We start from the raw sequence: 19,834 nt of genomic DNA on the forward strand, positions 1-19,834 counted from the left end.
CAACTTCAGAGTTATGGATAACTGTTGTGCTCGACTAAAAAGTTGCAAAAAACACATCAAAAATACATGCAAAATTGCAATTCCACTCATAATAACACTATTAAAAATGATTAAAAAAGAAGTTATTGGAATTAAATGTTATAAGGGCTCGAACATCTAAGGTCTCAGGTGCTAGGAAAAAAAAGTAGACAGCAAAGGGCTTTAACATAGAGATAAATAAATATATGTACAGTATACACACACACAGAAAGAAGTGCACTCACAGGAATGAACAAGCAGCTCATTACCACTGTTAGCCTGTTCTATGGCGATTTACCACCTGGGTGCAACTTCTTTTAGTACAGTAATGCTTTTCACAGTCTCACAGAGTAGTATATCAGTCTGATCCCACCTATTACGGTCAGTCCAGCGCCGAAATACCAGGCAATTCCTCTCTGAACAAGGAACACAGCAACCCCAGATGATCGTTTCGGCCTTCATTGGGCCTCGTCAGTGAGGTGTAGCCATATTCCTCTAAGCACACTTAGCAAGGAGTCCACGTCTGGTTTCCCCTTTTTCCCATAGGGAGACGAAATACACACAGAGAGAAGCACACTCACAGGAACGAACAACTAGCTCAATACCATTGTTAGCCTGTTCTATGGCGATTTAAAAACCTGGGTGCAGCTTCTTTTAGCCCAGTAATGCTTTTCACAGAGTACAACTTTCCTGTAGTATATCAGTCTGATCCCGCCTATCACGGTCAGTCCAGCGCCGAAATACCAGGCAATTCTCTCTGAACAAGGAACACAGCAACCCCGACGATCATTTCGGCCTGTATGTATATTTATATATATATATATATATATATATATATATACATACAACACATAAAGAAAACCCTGCAATCACCAGCAAGCTCACAGTAAAGATGCGGTAACGAACCTTTCCATTTTTGCTTTTAAAATCTTTACTGTGAGCTTGCTGGTGAGTGCAGGGTTTTCTTTATGTGTTGTATTAATTTGTTTTGTAATTTCCCTATGATTCTTGCACCCACTCCTGTCTGGGGTTAACTGCCTGTGACCCTGTGACTGCACAACTTTTTGTGAGTGCCACTGAGCACCCAGGGCTGAGCATGTTGTTGTGTCATGGGATGTGTACCCGGTCCGGTCTTGGAGTGCAATCCCCTTCCGTGTTTTATATATATATATATATATATATATATATATATATATATATATATATATATATATATATATATATATATATATATATATATATATATATATATCAAAATAACAAGAGTATTTCATTGAGCAATTATAGTTTTTTATTGGACTAACTATACATTTGTAAGATGACAAGCTTTCGGAAGAGTGTCTTCCTTTCTCATGTCTGAAGCAATACTGACCAATTTAATGGATTTTACAGATTATATCTTAAAACACAGGCAGGGCCGGTGCTGGGATTTTTGGCTACACAGACGAAGACACATTTTGCCACCCCCTCATAGAAATAATATATTCTGCCATTACTGCTTCTTAACAAATGTTCTAGTAATGTGTTAAGCAGCTATAGATAACTCATGAGCTTATGCCCCTACTTTTCAGCAATAGATACCAAAAAAATAAATACATTTTGATATTAGCTGTAAATTAGAAAGTTATTTAAAGTTACTGCTCTATCTAAATCATGTGTCTTTAAGTGTTTGTACATTTAAAAATATATTACTTATAAAATTTGTTATAAGAGTGTTAAATCTTCATAAAAGCATTTTTGGGTATAAATCAGGCCCATGACTATGTATTTGTGTGTGTGTATATACTGTGTATATATATATATATATATATATATATATATATATATACACACACACACACACACACACACACACACAAATACATAGTCATGGGCCTGATGGGTTCATTATTAGCAAAAGAGGGGCAACAGAAGGAGCCAAAAAAATATATATAGATAATAGAGTTGGAGCCTGAAATAAACTTTGAGAATGTAATTTTTGCTTTTTAACTCTTTTTAAACATGTCAGTGTTATCATTCACTGTACCATTATCATCAAATAAATATCAATCACCCATATTAGGCACCAGTATAATAATACTGCATTACGCCCACTTTGGGATTAATATGTACACAGTGCAATAGATAGTCCCTTCTCATTATATTAGTGTCAGATAGTTTTACCTCCAATCTCTCCCACTCTGTAAGTACCCCTCAAAAATCCTCTGACTCATCTGCTTCCCAGGAGCTTAAGCACCACTTCAGTCAGCTCTTCCTCCGCCTCCTCACGTCACGACTAACTATGCTGCTTTATGTAGTTACGTGCAGCTGCAAGTCCTGCAGAAGACTCCCCGGGAAGTTCTGAGTCGACCAGTCCTCCTCCATGCTGAACACTATGTGGGTGCAAGGGCCCAGAAAAAGCAGCGAGCTGCACTTGTGTGGATACGGGTCAAAGTGGGGGAATGTGGAGGGGGCGCGGCTGAGTGACAAGGGGCTCAGATACTTAAAAGTAAAATAGGGGGCACATGTTAGTCATCACTAGCAGTATTACTTACTGTAGGGAACATACTGGCCATCCCGAACACCCCATGTGCTTGGTATAGTCAGGGGTGGGATGGATGAGCTTTTAACCTACTATGAATGCTAGGCAGCAAAATAAATAAATATATGTATGTTAAAAAATAAAAAATCATGCACCAAATGTGCGCCCCCCCCCTGCAGTGGCGCTTAGGTGGTCGCCTAAGCTGCCTTTATTGTAGCACCAGCCCTGAACACAGGCTAGAAAGACAAAGTGTTCCAGAGGTCTGAATGCAGGGGGAGGAGGGGTGTCATAAAAATCATGAGGGGGCTTTAGGAGACAGGCAGATAGTATCAGTAAAAGATTACAGGCAGAGGGGGGAAAAATGGTAATACACACAGCATAAACTGACAAAGTGTCAGGGTGCCAGGAATCAGACGAGAAGTGCAAAAATAATCACACCTTTATTAATAGCAAAAAATAATAAAAAGTCCACAAGTCAAACAACAAGCCAGGAGTCAAAACCAGAGCTGGTAGTCAGACGAGCCGAGTCAGGAGCCAAAGCGAATAGTCAGATGAGCCGGAAACAGGAACAAGGAAAACAGCAGAGTCAGGAACAAGCCAGGGATCAGGAACCAGGAAGGATGTCAGGCAGCCAGGTAATACACAGGAACTCTCACAAACAGATCTGAGACAACGCAAAGGCAAAGCATACTGAACAGAGGCCCTTTAAATAATAAGTGATGACATCACAATTCTGAGACTGCATCCTGTCTCACATAGATGATGCACACCAGTCTGGCCATAAAAGGAAGTGTAGGAAATGAGCAGCATCCCCCACAATGCACCATAGTCAGGAAGAGAGGTGAGTAAAATGGCTGCCAGCAGCACATGGCAAACAACAGGGAAAAAAACCCTGACAGTACCCTCCCCTCAATGACCCCTCCCAAACGGGAGGACAAAAGGCTTATTGGGGAAACGGGCATGGAAGGCACGGAGGAGGGTGGGAGCATGAACATCAGAGGAGGGAACCCAAGAACGCTCCTCCGGACCGTAGACCCTCCAGTGAACCAAATACTGTACATGGCCCCTGGACATACGAGAGTCCATAATGCTGCTGACCTCATACTCCTCATGGTTGTCAACAAAGATAGGACGGGGACGAGGCAACACAGTGGTAAACCGATTACAAATCAATGGTTTCAAGGAGGAGACATGAAAAACATTGGAGATGCGCATAGCAGGAGGAAGGTCAAGAGCGTAGGCCACAAGATTAACCCGTCGGAGTATTAAAAAAAGGACCAACATAACGGGGAGCCAATTTATTGGAAGGCACATGAAGGTTCAAGTTGAGGGAGGACAGCCAAACTCTCTCACCAACCTGGTAGGAAGGTACGGGCAGACGCCTACGATCAGCCTGGAACTTTTGGTGCTGCATAGAACGATGAAGGCAATCCTGAATCTACACCCACGTGGAACGGAGTTTCCGGAGATGCTCCTCCAAAGCCAGAATCCCCTGAGACATGAATGAATTGGGCAACAAGGATGGTTGAAACCCATTATTCGCCATGAACGGGAATAACTTGGAGGAAGCATTAATAGCACTATTACGAGCAAACTCTGCCCAAAGTAACAGTTCAGACCAATTATTCTGGTGATCTGAGACATAGCAACAGAGGAACTGCTCCAAAGCTTGATTAGACCGTTCCACAGCTCCATTGGATTGAGGGTGATATGCCGAGGAGAAGGAAAGCTGGATCCCCATTTGAGCACAAAAGGAATGCCAAAATCTGGAGACAAACTGGCTACCCCGGTCCGACACTATCTCCTTGGGTAACGCATGTAAACCGAAGACCTGCCGGGCAAAAATTGAAGCAAGTTCCTGAGTGGTAGGCAGCTTCATCAAGGGAATGCAATGTGACATTTTAGAAAAACAGTCAACCACCATAAGGATAACAGTATTGCCACAGGGAGCTCGACAATGAAGTCCATGGAAAGATGTGTCCAAGGATGCTCACCATTAGCAATAGGTTGAAGAAGACCCACAGGAAGACGTCGAGGAGTCTTATTCTGTGCACAAACTGAGCAGGAGGCAACATACACAGCAATATCAGAACAAAGACCTGGCCCCTAGAATTGTCGAGTGACAGACCAAATCATTTGGTTCTTGCCTGGGTGGTAAATGTGCAAAAGTTTAGTTAGAAGATTCTCAGGAACAAAACACTTACCACTAGGTTTCTCAGGAGGTGCATTGGTTTGTGCAGCCAGGATCGCCTCCCCCAAGTCAGAAGTCAAATTTGTATGTATGGTAGCCAAAATATGGTCAGGAGGTATAACAAGAGTAGGTACAGACTCCTCCTTGGACAGAGGTGAAAATTGTTGAGAGAGGGCATCAGCCCTAACATTCTTACTACCAGGCAGGTAGGAGACCACATAATTAAACAGAGAGAAAAATAGCGCCCATCTGGCCTGTCGGGGCGACAAACTTTTTGCTTCAGATAGATAAATTAAAGTCTTGTGGTCAGTAAGAATGAGCACTGGCACGCTAGTACCCTCGAGAAGATGCCTCCATTCCTTGAGTGCAAAAATTATGGCCAGTAATTCCCTTTCACCAATTTCATAATTGCACTCTGCTGGAGACGATTTCTTAGAGAAGAAACCACAAGGATGCAAGGAACCGTCAGGCGTAGGACGTTGAGACAAGAGGGCACCTACTCCAGTCTCAGATGCATCGACCTGAAGAACGAAAGGCAGGACAGGGTTAGGATGAGCCAGAACTGGAGCGGCAGCAAAGGCAGTCTTAAGACTATCAAAGGTCTTAATGGCAGTAGGTGACCAATGGAGTGGATCATTCTCTTTATGGGTCATGTCTGTTATAGGTTTGACCAAGGAAGAAAAGTTTTTAATAAACTTTCTATAGTAATTGGCGAACCCCAAAAAACGTTGAATAGACCGAAGACCAACTGGGCGAGGCCACTGCAGAACTGCAGATAACTTGTCAGTAGGCAGTAGGTGACCAATGGAGTGGATCATTCTCTTTACGGGTCATGTCTGTGATAGGTTTGCCAAGGAAGAAAAGTTTTTAATAAACCTTCTATAGTAATTGGCGAACCCCAAAAAACGTTGAATAGACCGAAGAACAACTGGGCGAGGCCACTGTAGAACTGCAGATAACTTGTCAGGATCCATGGAGAACCCTGCAACAGAGATAACATAACCTAGGAAGGTTACTTGAGTCTGATGGAACATTTCTTGAGTTTACAAAACAGGCCGTTCTCACGTAGTCTCTGTGTATGAGGATGTCGTCTAGGTACACCACAACACACTGTTGCAACATATCTCGTAGGATATCATTAATAAATTCCTGAAAAACAGCAGGAGCATTATATAGGCCAAAGGGCATTACAAGATACTCATAATGCCCGCTCCTGGTGTTAAATGCTGTTTTCCATTAGTGACCCTCCTTAATCCTAATGAGATTGTACTCTCCTCTCAAATCAAGTTTAGTAAAGACCATAGCTCCCTTGAGGCGGTCAAAGAGTTCCGTAATGAGTGGAATAAGGTAAGCATTCTTAATGGTAAGACGATTAAGACCCCTATAATCGATACATGGTCTTAACTCGCCACCCTTTTTCTTCACAAAGAAGAAGCCAGCCCCTGCAGGAGAGCAGGATTAGCGGATGATTCCCCGCGACAGAGCATTGGCAACATACTCCTCCATAGCACAATTCTCTGCAACAGACAGGGGGTACACCCGGCCCCGAGGATGAATGGCACCGGGTTGCAGGTCTATGGCACAATCGTAAGACTGGTGAGGAGGCAACGTACCAGCACGCACCTTGTCAAACACGTCTAGGAACTCTCGGTACTCCTCTGGCAATTGAGATACCGAAGAAGTGCACAAGACTTTAAGTGGTTTCCGAAGACAAATGGAAATACATTGCGGGAACCACGACAAAATTTCTGACCTGCGCCAGTCGAGACTGGGATTGTGCTTTTGGAGCCAGGGATAACCCAGAACAACCAGAAAATAAGGGGACTTTATCACCTGGAACTGGAGGGTTTCAAAATGGAGAGCCCCAACAGCCATGGACAATGGAGCAGTTTTATGAGTAACAAGTGCGGGCTGAAGGGGCCTGCCATCAATGGCCTCAATAGCAAGCGTAACGGACCGAGGCAAAACAGAAATGGAGTGCTTTGATACAAAAGCGCTGTCAATTAAATAGCCCACAGCACCGGAGTCAACAAGAGCCTGAGTGACTATGGAGAAGTCCACCCAGGAAAAGACAACCGTGAAAAAAGGTTTCTCCTTAAGTGATTCCGGGGATGAGGATAAACCACCCAAGGTCTGCCCCCGACAGGACCTCAGGTGTGAGCGTTTCCTGGCTGTGTAGGACAAGACTTCAAAAGGTGGCCCTGTAACCCACAATAGAGGCAGAGCCCCTCCCTCCTCCTAAAGGCCCTCTCCGCCGCGGAGAGACGCATGAATCCCAACTGCATTGGCTCAGCAGTACCTGGTGACTCGGGACCAGGAGGCATGGGAGGAGAGGGAGGCATGGGTGGGAACGAACATGTAGGAGACAACGGAACAGGAGGCTTCTGCAAGCGCTCCTTTAAAGAGGGCCTCACTCTTAGTCTGATGTCAATTAGGATCAAAAAAGACACCAATGCCTCGAGATCCTCTGGTAAATCTCTGGCAGCAACTTTGTCTTTAATCGCATCAGAGAGCCCATGAAAGAAGGCGGCAACAAGGGCTTCCTTTTTTCAACCTACCTCTGCGGCAAGCGTACGGAACTCAATAGCATACTAAGCAACAGATCTTGTACCTTGCTGAATGGACATGAGTCATTTAGCAGCAGAGGAGGAGCGAGCCGGAACATCAAAAACCCTTCGAAAGGAGGCCACAAATTCAGGGTAATTTGAAATCACAGGTTTATTAGTCTCCCACAAGGGATTAGCCCAGGCAAGAGCATTGTCAGAGAGTAATGAAATGAGAAATCCCACCTTAGCTCTGTCAGAGGGAAACGCCTGAGGTAACATCTCAAAGTAAATGCATACCTGGTTCAAAACCCTCTGCATTGATTAGGATCGCCTCCATATCGCTGAGGTAGAGGTGCAGAATTGGACATGCTCCTGGTAGGCATAGGTGCAGCAGCGGAAACAGAAGCAGCCATAACTTGCGGGACAATTTGGTCCAAATGTGCAGTGCGAGTCAGCAGGGTTTGCAGGGCTAGTGCAAATTGATCCAAGCGGTGATCCTGTTCATCCATCCTGGAAATGATGGCAAGTAAAGATGGATTATTAGCACAATCAGGATTCATGGCCTTTGCGTAATGTCAGGGTGCCAGGTATCAGACTGAGACGAGAAGTGCAAAAATAATCACACCTTTATTAATAGCAAAAAATAATAAAAAGTCCACAAGTCAAACAACAAGCCAGGAGTCAAAACCAGAGTTGGTAGTCAGATAAACCAAGTCAGGAGCCAAAGCGAATAGTCAGACGAGTCAGGAACAAGCCAGGGATCAGGAACCAAGAAGGACGTCAGGCAGCCAGGTTTAAATAATAAGTGATGACATCACAATTCTGAGACTGCATCCTGTCTCACATGGATGATGCACACCAGTCTGGACATAAAAGGAAGAGTAGGAAATGAGCAGCATCCCCCACAATGCACTATAGTCAGGAAGAGAGGTGAGCAAAATGGCTGCCAGCAGCATATGGCAAACAACAGGGAAAAAACCCTGACACAGTTATATATCAACATAGAATCCATATGAATAAAGATGGAAAATTAGGTATAAAGGGGAATATAACATAGTCAAGAAAGGAACGAAAGAAAAAAAAAAAAAAGGGGAATAATAATGACAAAAGTGTGGACATAGGGGGGGCGGAGCTGCCCAGCAACTATGATGGTCGCATGAGCAGGGAGCTCCGTGTACACAGACTCCAAGATAGCCCTAATAACAAAAGAAACCCTAAAAATAACATTGTGCCTAAATGGTAAGAACACAGAGGGATGCCTGGGTCAGAGTGATCAACATTTGGTGACAGGGTGTACAATATTGAGCTGACTAGCTGCCTCGGAGCTATCCGCCATACACTGGAGCGCCATTTTGATGGATTAGGCCGCCTAGAAGAGATAACTGCTCCAGCTCCTAAAAGCACTTAATATTTGTCTAAACCGCTGCTGCAATAAAATACTTAGTGATCGTTATAGTGATCGGCTGCCCGACATGGAGACCCAGACACTCTACACTGGCCTAAGAGAGTTGATAGAGGATTATGGACAGAAGCTGTGCGAGAGGCTCGACGCTCTCATTGCAACAGTCCAAGAAGCGCGAACACGCCACGACAACACTGCAGAGGAGAGCAGAGTAGAACAGAAACTGCAGAGCAACATAGCACCTACAGCTCCCCAGACGTGCTCCTTGCCATCGGTTCCAGAAGGTACAAGTCTCTTGAAGGAGCTCCCCTCTGCCGTTATAAGCATCTCACACACATGGAGGACACTATCTTATGGCCCCTCGCTTATGGATGCAGGCGCCACAGAGCATCGCAGAGCTCGCGTATCTCTGGACACGCTCCCCTCTGTTGCTGAATGGGCTTCCTTCTATCATTCCCTAGTTTGGCAGCGCAGTCATTCAGTTGCACCTCAAAAACGTTCCGGCATTGGTTGATGAACGTAGCTCATGTGCGCAACTGAGATGTGGTGGCCCATAAAAGAGTAGTGTCTTACTGCATCTGGTGTTGCTTGCAGATGAACGCGGGGAATGCTCCTGTTTATTCACCTCAAACTTCTTGCCCCATAGTACATACAAGAACTCTAATGATGGCTCCTAAGCCGGAGTATTGAGGGACTGTAATGGTTTGGACACTGCAATGAATATATGACTTTGGGTTTGATCAGTTTTATAACGAAGGTTACTTTGGTACTTCTACATCTCCCCCCCCCTTTTCATTTATTAGCGGTGTATTCAAAATGTTTATGCACCATGTTTGATCATTTTAATATTATTTGAAAAACTAAGTATTGCTCTCACATGCATATTACACTAAGTAAAATGAATATGATAAATTCTAGATCACAGTAGCCAAATTTATGTAAATAGGGGTCAGTCTAGTGTTAAAGTGGACACCCTGAGAGCTGAAGAGAGTGATGCTTTTATAGCATATAACCAACAATATAGAACTTACCTAGTTAATTTTGATTTGTGCTCAGGTTACCATCGAATTTAATAAACTTAGGGCCCTATTAGAGGTCTGGTTAAGATCCCTTTTCCATATATGCCCTGTAGAAAGACAAACCCCTCATCTCTACTGTGGCCCCTCTATGTGATTATGCACTGAGGAGAGAGAAAGTATTTCCATCTGAAAACGACTTGAGAACCACTGTTTGCTTATTAAGTGGGCCTTTATTATCATTTTAGGCTCCGCACCCCTTTCCCTTCCCGCCCTCCCTTTCCCCCCCTACCTTCCTTTCCCCCTCCCTTCCCACCTTCTCCCCCTCCCTTCCCAACCTTCCCTTCCCTCCCTTTCTACCCTCCTTCCCTTCCACCCCCCCTTTTTTCCTTTCTTGCCTTTTTTTCCTCCTTCCCTCTTCCCCCTCTTCTCCCTTCCCTCTCTTCCCCCCTCTTCTCCCTCCCCTCTCTTTTCCCCTATTCCCCTCCTTCTTTCCCCCTCTTCCCCTCCTTATTTCCCCTCTTCCACTCCCTCCTTCCCTTCCTCTCCAACCTTCTCTTTCCCCTCCCCGTCCCTCTTCCCCCCCCCCTTTTTTCTTTTTTTTTTAAAAGAAAAAAAAAGGAGGAAAAAAAAAAACTGTGTGGGAAGGGATAATTACCTTATCCTCCACACCCCTTTTGGCAGAGTTAGGTAGTCTCTGCCCTGTTCGCAGAGCCCTTACCGTATCCTGCACCGATATGAGCGTGAAAAAAGGGCTCTTCGGATCTTTACAATAATTAGATTTGTTAGGATTGTTTTATGTGTCTAATGTTTACAGACTGTTTGCTATCATAATCTTAATGTTGATGTTAGCCTGTTTATATGTTTGACAAATGTGTTAGAACTGCTGATGTGATGATCTAAGTTCGAAGATTTTGAGTGATTAATATATGCGATACCCATGTATTTCTCCAGATAGATTACTCATTTTCCTAAGCTTGCAACCTTAGATGCGAACCCTACTCATCTTGTACTAGCTGATCTAGGATGACTAGCTACATTTACTCCCCTACTAATTTACAGAGTTATGCGAGATGCAGTCACTACAGTCTTATTTTTCTAGCTCAGAGTGGTGAACCTGGGTACTTAATAATGTTCAATGTTTGTGTCTACCCAGGTATGCAGTAGTAACAGAAGCCCATATCAATATATCTCCTCTATCAGTTTGTCGAGTTGACTATAATACATTAACTAGGAATAACTTAAGTACACTGCTGTACTTCTATACTTCAATAGTATCTATGGACTCCCAACTTTGATGCTATTTCATTCACATTGACACTAGACTCTCTGATTTTCGCTTTGTTTTTGGGTCCTCAGTGACTGGCTAAGGTTTCTGGCCCCCTAGGTGGGCCTGTTTGCTTGGAGGACATTACGATCCAACAATCTTAAAAAAAATGAGGTAACCAGAATATTATATCCTGTTGATTTGATGAGTGTTGATGTTTCCATATGATGTATTGTACTTGCTTGATATGTGTTATTCCTACAGGATGTGTATAGTTTGTATCTTTTCCGATATGACTGTATTGTAAAAGCTAATTTTACCTCAATAAAAATACTTTAAAAAAAAAAAAAAAAAAGTGTGGACATAGGGGCTATTTATCTTGAAGCTTGAAGGCCCGTGTTTCTGGTGAGTCTTCAGACTCGCCAGAAACACAAGTTATGGAGCAGCGGTCTAACGACCGCTGCTCTATAACCCTGTCCGCCTGCTCTGATGAGGCGGACAGGAATCGCTGGAAATCAACCCGATCGAGTACGATTGGCCGCGAGTCTGCAGGGGGCGGTGTTGCACCAGCAGCTCACAAGAGCTGCTGGTGCAATGCTGAATACGGAGAGCGTATTGCTCTCCGCATTCAGCAATGTCTGTCAGACCTGATCCGCAGTGTCAGATCAGGTCCGACAGACATATGATAAATAGGCCCCATAGGCTTACCTGCATACCTATGCATAGAGAGTGTGGAATATACAATGTAATTGACTACAGTATATGAAAGTACATTACAAAATTTTTTGATAATGGGTTAAGAAACCAGAGTCCACATTTAGTCCAGAATTTAGCAAGTTGAAGTGCATTATCATTTTCATTTCAAAGGTTTTTCTTTCCATGGTGTTTTTGAAGTTGCCTCTGAGAATCTTGATTTTGAGGTTTTGGATGGAGTGGTCAGATTGGGTGAAATGGTGACCAACAGGGGTACAGTATTTTGTTTCACAGTGGTTTTTGATTGAGTGTCTGTGTAAGTTCATCCGAGTGGGTGTGGAAGAGATAGGTAAAAATAAAGTTACTTTTCAATTTTCCCAGGAAGGAAACTCTTGTGAGAGGGGATAGAGAACTCTTCTTTTCGTTCACTTTCCATCCATGAGACCTCAGGAATGCCAGAACAATGTCCGTATGGGACTTGGCAATTTGACGCCTGTATCAGAATGTCGTCTAAGTAAGGGGCTACTGCTATGCCCCGCGGCCTTAGGACCGCCAGAAGTGACCCCAGAACCTTCGTAAAGATTCTTGGTGCCGTAGCTAACCCAAAGGGAAGAGCCACAAACTGGTAATGCCTGTCTAGGAAGGCGAACCTGAGAAACCGATGATGATCTTTGTGTATCGGAATGTGAAGATAAGCATCCTTTAAGTCCACGGTAGTCATATATTGACCCTCCTGGATCATAGGTAGGATGGTTTGAATAGACTCCATCTTGAAAGATGGGACCCTGAGAAATTTGTTTAGGATCTTGAGATCTAAGATTGGTCTGAAGATAAACTAAATAAAAATACCACATCTCTCTAGCTACTTCCTTTCTTGTCGAGAGCTGCAAGAGAATGACTGGTAGTGGCAGTTAGAGGAGGAGCTATATAGACAGCTCTGCTGTGGGTGATCCTCTTGCAGCTTCCTGTTGGGAAGGAGAATATCCCACAAGTAATGGATGATCCGTGGACTGGATACACCTTACAAGAGAAATAAAGTTACTTTTCAATTGATCTCTCTATTGCCTGATGATATACAACTCTTTGCTCAGATGAGATGTTATAAAATGATCTTCCAACACTGTGAGATCACTTACAAGATTCTAAAAAGGCAGATTTTGCTATCATTCTCCAAGGAGCGTTTCCTTTCCTTCTGAATGTGAAGAAGAGAATATAGCAACTTAGCGCTGCATGACATGAGAGTTTTATTGAATTTAATCTTTGTGCTTTGTATTTTATATTACTTTACACTTCAAATTAAGTTTTATTACATATACATTTACATACAGCAGTGTATTTAGGATTGTGATTTTACAACTTCTGATTATGCTTTGACAGTTTCTGTGTAACGTTAACAAATTAGAGTCATACTTTATGTGTATCTTTTAGAAATTACATAGCACTTTATATTTGTTCTATTTAAAATAAATAAAGACAGCTTTAGTTTCCCAGAGATTCTCTAGTTTGCAGAGAAATTATAGTGTAAACTTTACAAGGGCTGAACTCACTGAATTTTATAAGAAAAAGTGGGAAACCTGAAAGTCCTAAATAGATGAGAGATGCCTTTCATAGAAAGTAATGATGCTCTCTGGCATACATAATTTCAAAGGTGAGAGAGAAGTTAACAGGAGTGCACCTGGGAGTGATATAAAGTCTCACGCCTAGATTTAGAGTTTGGCTTTAGCCGTCAAAAGCAGCGTTAAGGAGTCTTAACGCTGCTTTTTACCACCCACTGGTATTTAGAGTCAGGCAGGAAAGGGTCTACCGCTCACTTTCTTTCCACGACTCGAGGCTACCGCAGATCCCCTTACGTCAATTGCGTATCCTAGCTTATCAATGGGATTTGCCTAACGCTGGTATTATGAGTCTTGGAAGAAGTGAGTGGTAGTGCCTCTACCGACAAGACTCCTACCGTCAAAAAAAGTCAGTAGTTAAGAGCTTTATGGGCTAACGCGGGAACATAAAGCTCCTAACTACTGTGCTATAAAGTACACTAACACCCATAAACTTCCTATGAACCCCTAAACCGATGCCCCCCCACATTGCAAACCCTATAATAAATTTTTTAACCCCTAATCTGCCGCTCCGGACACCGCCGCAACCTACATTATCCCTATGAACCCCTAATCTACTGCCCCTAACATCGCCGACACCTATATTATATTTATTACCCCCTAATCTGCCACCCCCCAATGTTGCCACCACCTACCTACACTTATTAACCCCTAATCTGCCGACCGGACCTCGCCACCACTATAATAAATGTATTAACCCCTAAATTCGTCGTTAGTCCATCGGTTGAAGAGGATGGCTCCGCGTCGGCTGTATGGAAGATAGCTCAGCTCCACTCCGGATGGATGAAGATAGAAGACCCCGCTTGGATGAAGACTTCTACCGGATGGAGGACCTCTTCTTGCCCCATTTGGATGAAGACTTCTACCAGATGGAGGACATCTTCTTGCTCCGCTTGGATGAAGAATTCGGGTTGGCTGGGTGAAGACGACTCAAGGTAGGGAGATCTTCAGGGGGTTAGTGTTAGGTTTATTTAAGGGTGGTTTGGGTGGGTTAGAGTAGGGGTATGTAGGTAGTGGGTTTTAATGTTGGGGGGGGGTGTATTTTTTTTTACAGGTAAAAGAGCTGATTACTTTGGGGCAATGCCCTGCAAAAGGCCCTTTTAAGGGCTGGTAAAAGAGCTGATTACTTTGTAATTTAGAATAGGGTAGGGCATTTTATTATTTTGGGGGGGCTTTTTTATTTTATTAGGGGGCTTCGATTAGGTGTAATGACTTTAAACTTCTTGCAAAAATTTTTTTATTTTCTGTAATTTAGTGTTTGTTTTTTTGTATTATAGATTAGTTTATTTAACTGTATTTTAGTTTAGCTAATTGTAGGTAATTTATTTAATTAATTTATTGATAGTGTAGTGTTAGGTGTATCTGTAACTTAGGTTAGGATTTATTTTACAGGTAATTTGGTAATTATTTTAACTAGGTAGCTATTAAATAGTTATTAACTATTTAATAGCTATTGTACCTAGTTAAAATAAATACAAAGTTGCCTGTAAAATAAATATAAATCCTAAAATAGCTACAATGTAACTATTAGTTATATTGTAGCTATATTAGGGTTTATTTTGTAGGTAAGTATTTTGTTTTAAATAGGAATAATTTATTTAATTATAGTAAATTTATTTAGATTAATTTAAATTATATTTAATTTAGGGGGGTGTTAGGGTTAGGTTTAGGGGTTAATAACTTTATTATAGTAGCGGTGACGGTGGGGGCAGCAGATTATGGGTTAATATTTGTAGGTAGGTGGCGGCGATGTTAGGGAGGGCAGATTAGGGGTTAATAAGTGTAGGTAGGTGGCGGCAACTTTTGGGGGGGCAGAGTAGGGGGTAATAAATATAATATAGGTGTTGGCAATGTTAGGGGCAGTAGATTAGGGGTTCATAGCTATAATTTAGGTTGCGGCGGTGTCCGGAGCGGCAGATTAGGGGTTAATAGTATAATGTAGGTGTCAGCAATAGCGGGGGCAGCAGATTAGGGGTTAATAAGTGTAAGATTAGAGGTGTTTAGACTCTGGGTTCATGTTAGGGTGTTAGGTGCAGACATAACTTTTATTTCCCCATAGGAAACAATGGGGCTGCATTAGGAGCTGAACGCTGCTTTTTTGCAGGTGTTAGTTTTTTTTTCAGCCAGCTCAGCCCCATTGTTTCCTATGGGGATATCGTGCACGAGCACGTTTTTCCAGCTTACCGCTACCATAGGCAACACTGGTATTGAGGGTTGAAGTGGAGATAAATTCTGCTCAACGCTCCCTTTTCAACTGCGGATCTTTACAGAAAAAACTCTAAATCTATGAGTCAGTTTGCAGCAAATACAAATTGAACTGAAGTATTTTCACTTCAATTTAATTTTTTTTGCCTCTGGTACATATTACTTTTTCAGTAAAATAAGTTTATTGTGAATTTTTAGAAAACTTCACCTATATAAAGCTGGTGAGACCAGGAGGTTCTATAACTTTATTACCCATTCTCAAGCTTTGCACAGCCAGCATGTTTATATTAATATACTTTTGACCTCTGTGATTACCTTGTATCTAAGCCTCTTTTGACAGCCCCCCTGATCACATGACTTTTTATTTATCTATTGCATATTAGCTTTGTTGTGCAGAACCCACTGATATGAGCACAATGTTATCAATATGGCCCACATGAACTAGCAGTTTCCTGTTGTGAAAAGCAAATAAAAAAAGCATGTGATTAGGAGTCTGTCTACAGTGGCTTAGAAACAGACAGAAATTTAAAGGTTTAAATGTTATAAAGTATATTGATATAACAATTTTGGTTGTGAAAAGCTAGGGAATGGGTAGTAAAGGAGTTATCTAACTTTTTAAACAATTTTATTGCTTGAAGAACCTTTCTCCCAAAAGAAGCCTCTGCTGAAGCAAAAGTATCAAATTTGTAAAATTTAAAAAAAGTATGCAAAAAAGACCAAGTTGGAGCCTTGCAAAGCTGATCTAAAGAAGCTTCATTTTTGAAAGCCCAAGAAGATGAAACAGTCCTTGTGGAATGAGCCGTGATTTTCTCAGGAGGCTGCTGACCAGCAGTCTCATATGCCAAGCAAATAACACTCCTCAACCAAAAAGAACGAGAAGTAGCCGTAGCTTTCTTACCCTTACGCTTCCCAGAAAAGACAACAAATAAATATGAAGACTGGCGAAAATCCTTAGTCGCGTGCAAATTATATTTCAATGCACGAACCACATCCAGGTTGTGCAACAAACACTCCTAATGAGAAGAAGGATTAGGACACAAAGAAGGAACAATCTCTTGATTAATATTCTTATCAGAAACAACCTTGGGAAGAAAACCCAAAGCAGTATGCAGAACTACCTTATCAGAGTGAAAAATAAGAAAAGGCTATTCATACTGTAAGGCTGAAAGCTCCGAAACTCTTTGAGCCAAAGAAATAGCCACCAGAAACAAAACCTTCCAAGATTACATCTTAATATCAAAAGAATGCATAGGTTCCAACGGAGCCTGTTGAAGGACTCTAAGAACCAAATTAAGACTCCAAGGTGGAGTAGTAGACTTAAACACAGGCCAAATTCTAACAAAGGCCTGACAAAAAGAATGAACATCTGGCACATCCACCAGGCGCTTGTGCAATAAAATAGATAAAGCAGAAATTTGACCCTTCTGGGTACTTGCAGATAAACCTTTCTCCAAACTCTCCTGGAGAAAAGACAAAATCCTAGGAATCCTAACTCTACTCCACGAGTAGCCTTTGGATTTACACCAATACAAATATTTACGCCAAGTCTTATAATAAATCTTCCTCGTCACAGGCTTACGAGCCTGAATCATAGTCTCAATGACTGACTGAAAAAACACGCTTAGAAAGAATCAAGCGTTCAATCTCCAAGCACTCAGCTTCAGAGAAACGAGATTTGGATGAAGGAAGGGACCCTGCAGAAGCAGGTCCTTCCTTAATGGAAGACGCCAAGGTGGAAGGGAAGACATATCCACCAGATCTGCAAACCAGATTCTGCGAGGCCACGCCAGAGCAATGAGAATCACAGATGCCCTCTCTTGTTTGACCCGAGCAATGACCCAAGGTGTCAGGATTTCCATTTGGCCCTTCCCCCTTCACCTTTAAAAGCTATCCCTCAGCTGCAGACAAGTGCTTAGTAATTTGTTTAGTTTGACTAACTGTGAGCTGAGCTGGAGCAGGATTGTTGTTACTGCCTATCAAGCACACGGATTCCTTCAGTACTTGCTCCCCAAGGATCTTATTTCTCCCTATTTGGGCTTATTGTTGCTACCTTTCCTCTCTCTGAGAAGTAACAATATCTTGGAACTGTGAAACTTTGCATCATATCTGAATATACCTTCCTGAGTTACACCGGGATTTACTTTCTATTTCCTCCACGGCAATATCAGAATAGCATGTAGCCTGTCTGCCTTCCAACCAGCATTACTACAAATCCCTCTAACCTGGGCTGATACACGGAGCGTGTAATGCTCCTCTTCCTCTCTGTCTGCCGCAACCGGAGATCCTCAACCGACACCTAGAGGGGTCACATGACCGCGGCTCTCCACAGCACTTCAGGTGATCAGCTGTTTTTCCGCAAGAACTTACCTGAGCCAAATTGCTTGCAGCGTGAGCACTGAAGTAACGCTCCTCCCTTTACACTAATCCGGAGTTGAGTGAGAGCTACCAGAGACATAACATCTTAGTTTCTCCTTCTGTCTGCCTGCTGCAAACAGCTCAATTCAACCCACGATATAACTCATCTCTCTATTCTTAAAGGGACAAGCTCTCAGGCAATTCACTCAAAGGTGAACTCTCATATAGACTCGCTCATCCTCCATCTCTTAAAGGGGACACGACCTTAATACAGTATATATTTTCTCACCTACTATATGAATTATTAACCTACAAATCTAATGCCTTATACTAGATTTCTGCATACTACTCAGCTGATATTTGATCAGTAGTATACTCTCAGGATCTCAACCAATAATTTCACTCACTGCCATATTGTGTATCTCCAGCAAATTCAGGGAATACAGAGGCCACAGTGATACAAACCTAATTTTAGGTCTACAGTTGTGTTCCATTCAAATTGATTCCTTACATATTACTAGGCCACCTACTATGGAACCAGTAGACCTACCCCAAGTTGTATATAGCCTCTCCCAAAGGGTCGATCAACTTGGACAAGGCCTTAGGGAACTTCAACTCGAGAACCAAACTTTACGTGACATCATAAAGGACACCTTGTCGACTAAAACCACTTTACCTGACATACAACCAGAACCTCAGGTCTCTCTACTTGATACCTTCTCAGGAAACCACAGACTGTACAGACAGTTCAAAAACTCCCGTAGTTTACTTTTCCAGTTAAAATCTAAGACCTACAACACCAACAAAATCAAAGTCTTAACAATGATCTTCTTCCTGAGAGGTGAACCCAGGGTATGGGCGGATACTCTCTATGAGACGAATGACCCCATTCTCTCATCTCTAGGCCAATTCATCCTATCAATGGATGAACTCTACCAGAATACCAACCTACAACTAATGGCTGAGACAAACATGAGAAGCCTTAAACAACGACGACGACAAGTAGAGGACTACATTACAGAGTTCAAACAATACTCCACAGACTCGCTATGGAATACAGTTGCACTTAAAAATCAGTTTAGGATTGGCTTATCGGATGCAATTAAAGATGAACTGGCCCGAATTGACCTACCTGATACCCTAGAAAGTCTTATGAGGCTCACAATCCAAATCGACCAACGACTTCGCAAAAGGAGAACAGAACAGGGAATTCAGGAAATTCCCCACCGAGCACCCTCTACAAACCGAGTGAATCCGGCACTTAAAACTCCCCCTTAACCTATGGATGTAGGTATAATCCGAGGACCACTCACTATGGAAGAACGCAACCGCAGAAAGACACAGAAGCTGTGTATGTGCTGTGCCAACCCGAATCATAGTGTGAAGGACTGCCCACTACTACTAAAGAACAAGAGAAGTAAGTGCATACATATACATACTTCTTACAACTTACAAAATAAAGCCACTTACTGTCATCTCCCTTTAACTTTACAGTGGGATCGAAACAGACTGAAGACTGATGCCATTGTGTCAGGGTTTTTTCCCTGTTGTGTGCCATGTGCTGCTGGCAGCCATTTTACTCACATCTCTTCCTGACTATGGTGCATTGTGGGGGATGCTGCTCATTTCCTACACTTCCTTTTATGGCCAGACTGGTGTGCATCATCCATGTGAGACAGGATGCAGTCTCAGAATTGTGATGTCATCACTTATTATTTAAAGGGCCTCTGTTCAGTATGCTTTGCCTTTGCGTTGTCTCAGACCTGTTTGTGAGAGTCCTTCCTGATTCCTGATCCCTGGTTTGTTCCTGACTCTGCTGTTTTCCTTGTTCTTGATTCCGGCTCGTCTGACTATTCGCTTTGGCTCCCTGACTTGACTCGTCTACTAGCTCTGGTTTTCACTCCTGGCTTGTTATTTGACTTGTGGACTTTTTATTATTTTTTTGTTATTAATAAAGGTGTGATTATTTTTGCACTTCTCGACTCTGACATTATGCAAAGGCCATGA

Source organism: Bombina bombina, chromosome 2 (assembly GCF_027579735.1).
Source record: "Bombina bombina isolate aBomBom1 chromosome 2, aBomBom1.pri, whole genome shotgun sequence".
NCBI classification, from domain to species: Eukaryota; Metazoa; Chordata; class Amphibia; order Anura; family Bombinatoridae; genus Bombina; species Bombina bombina.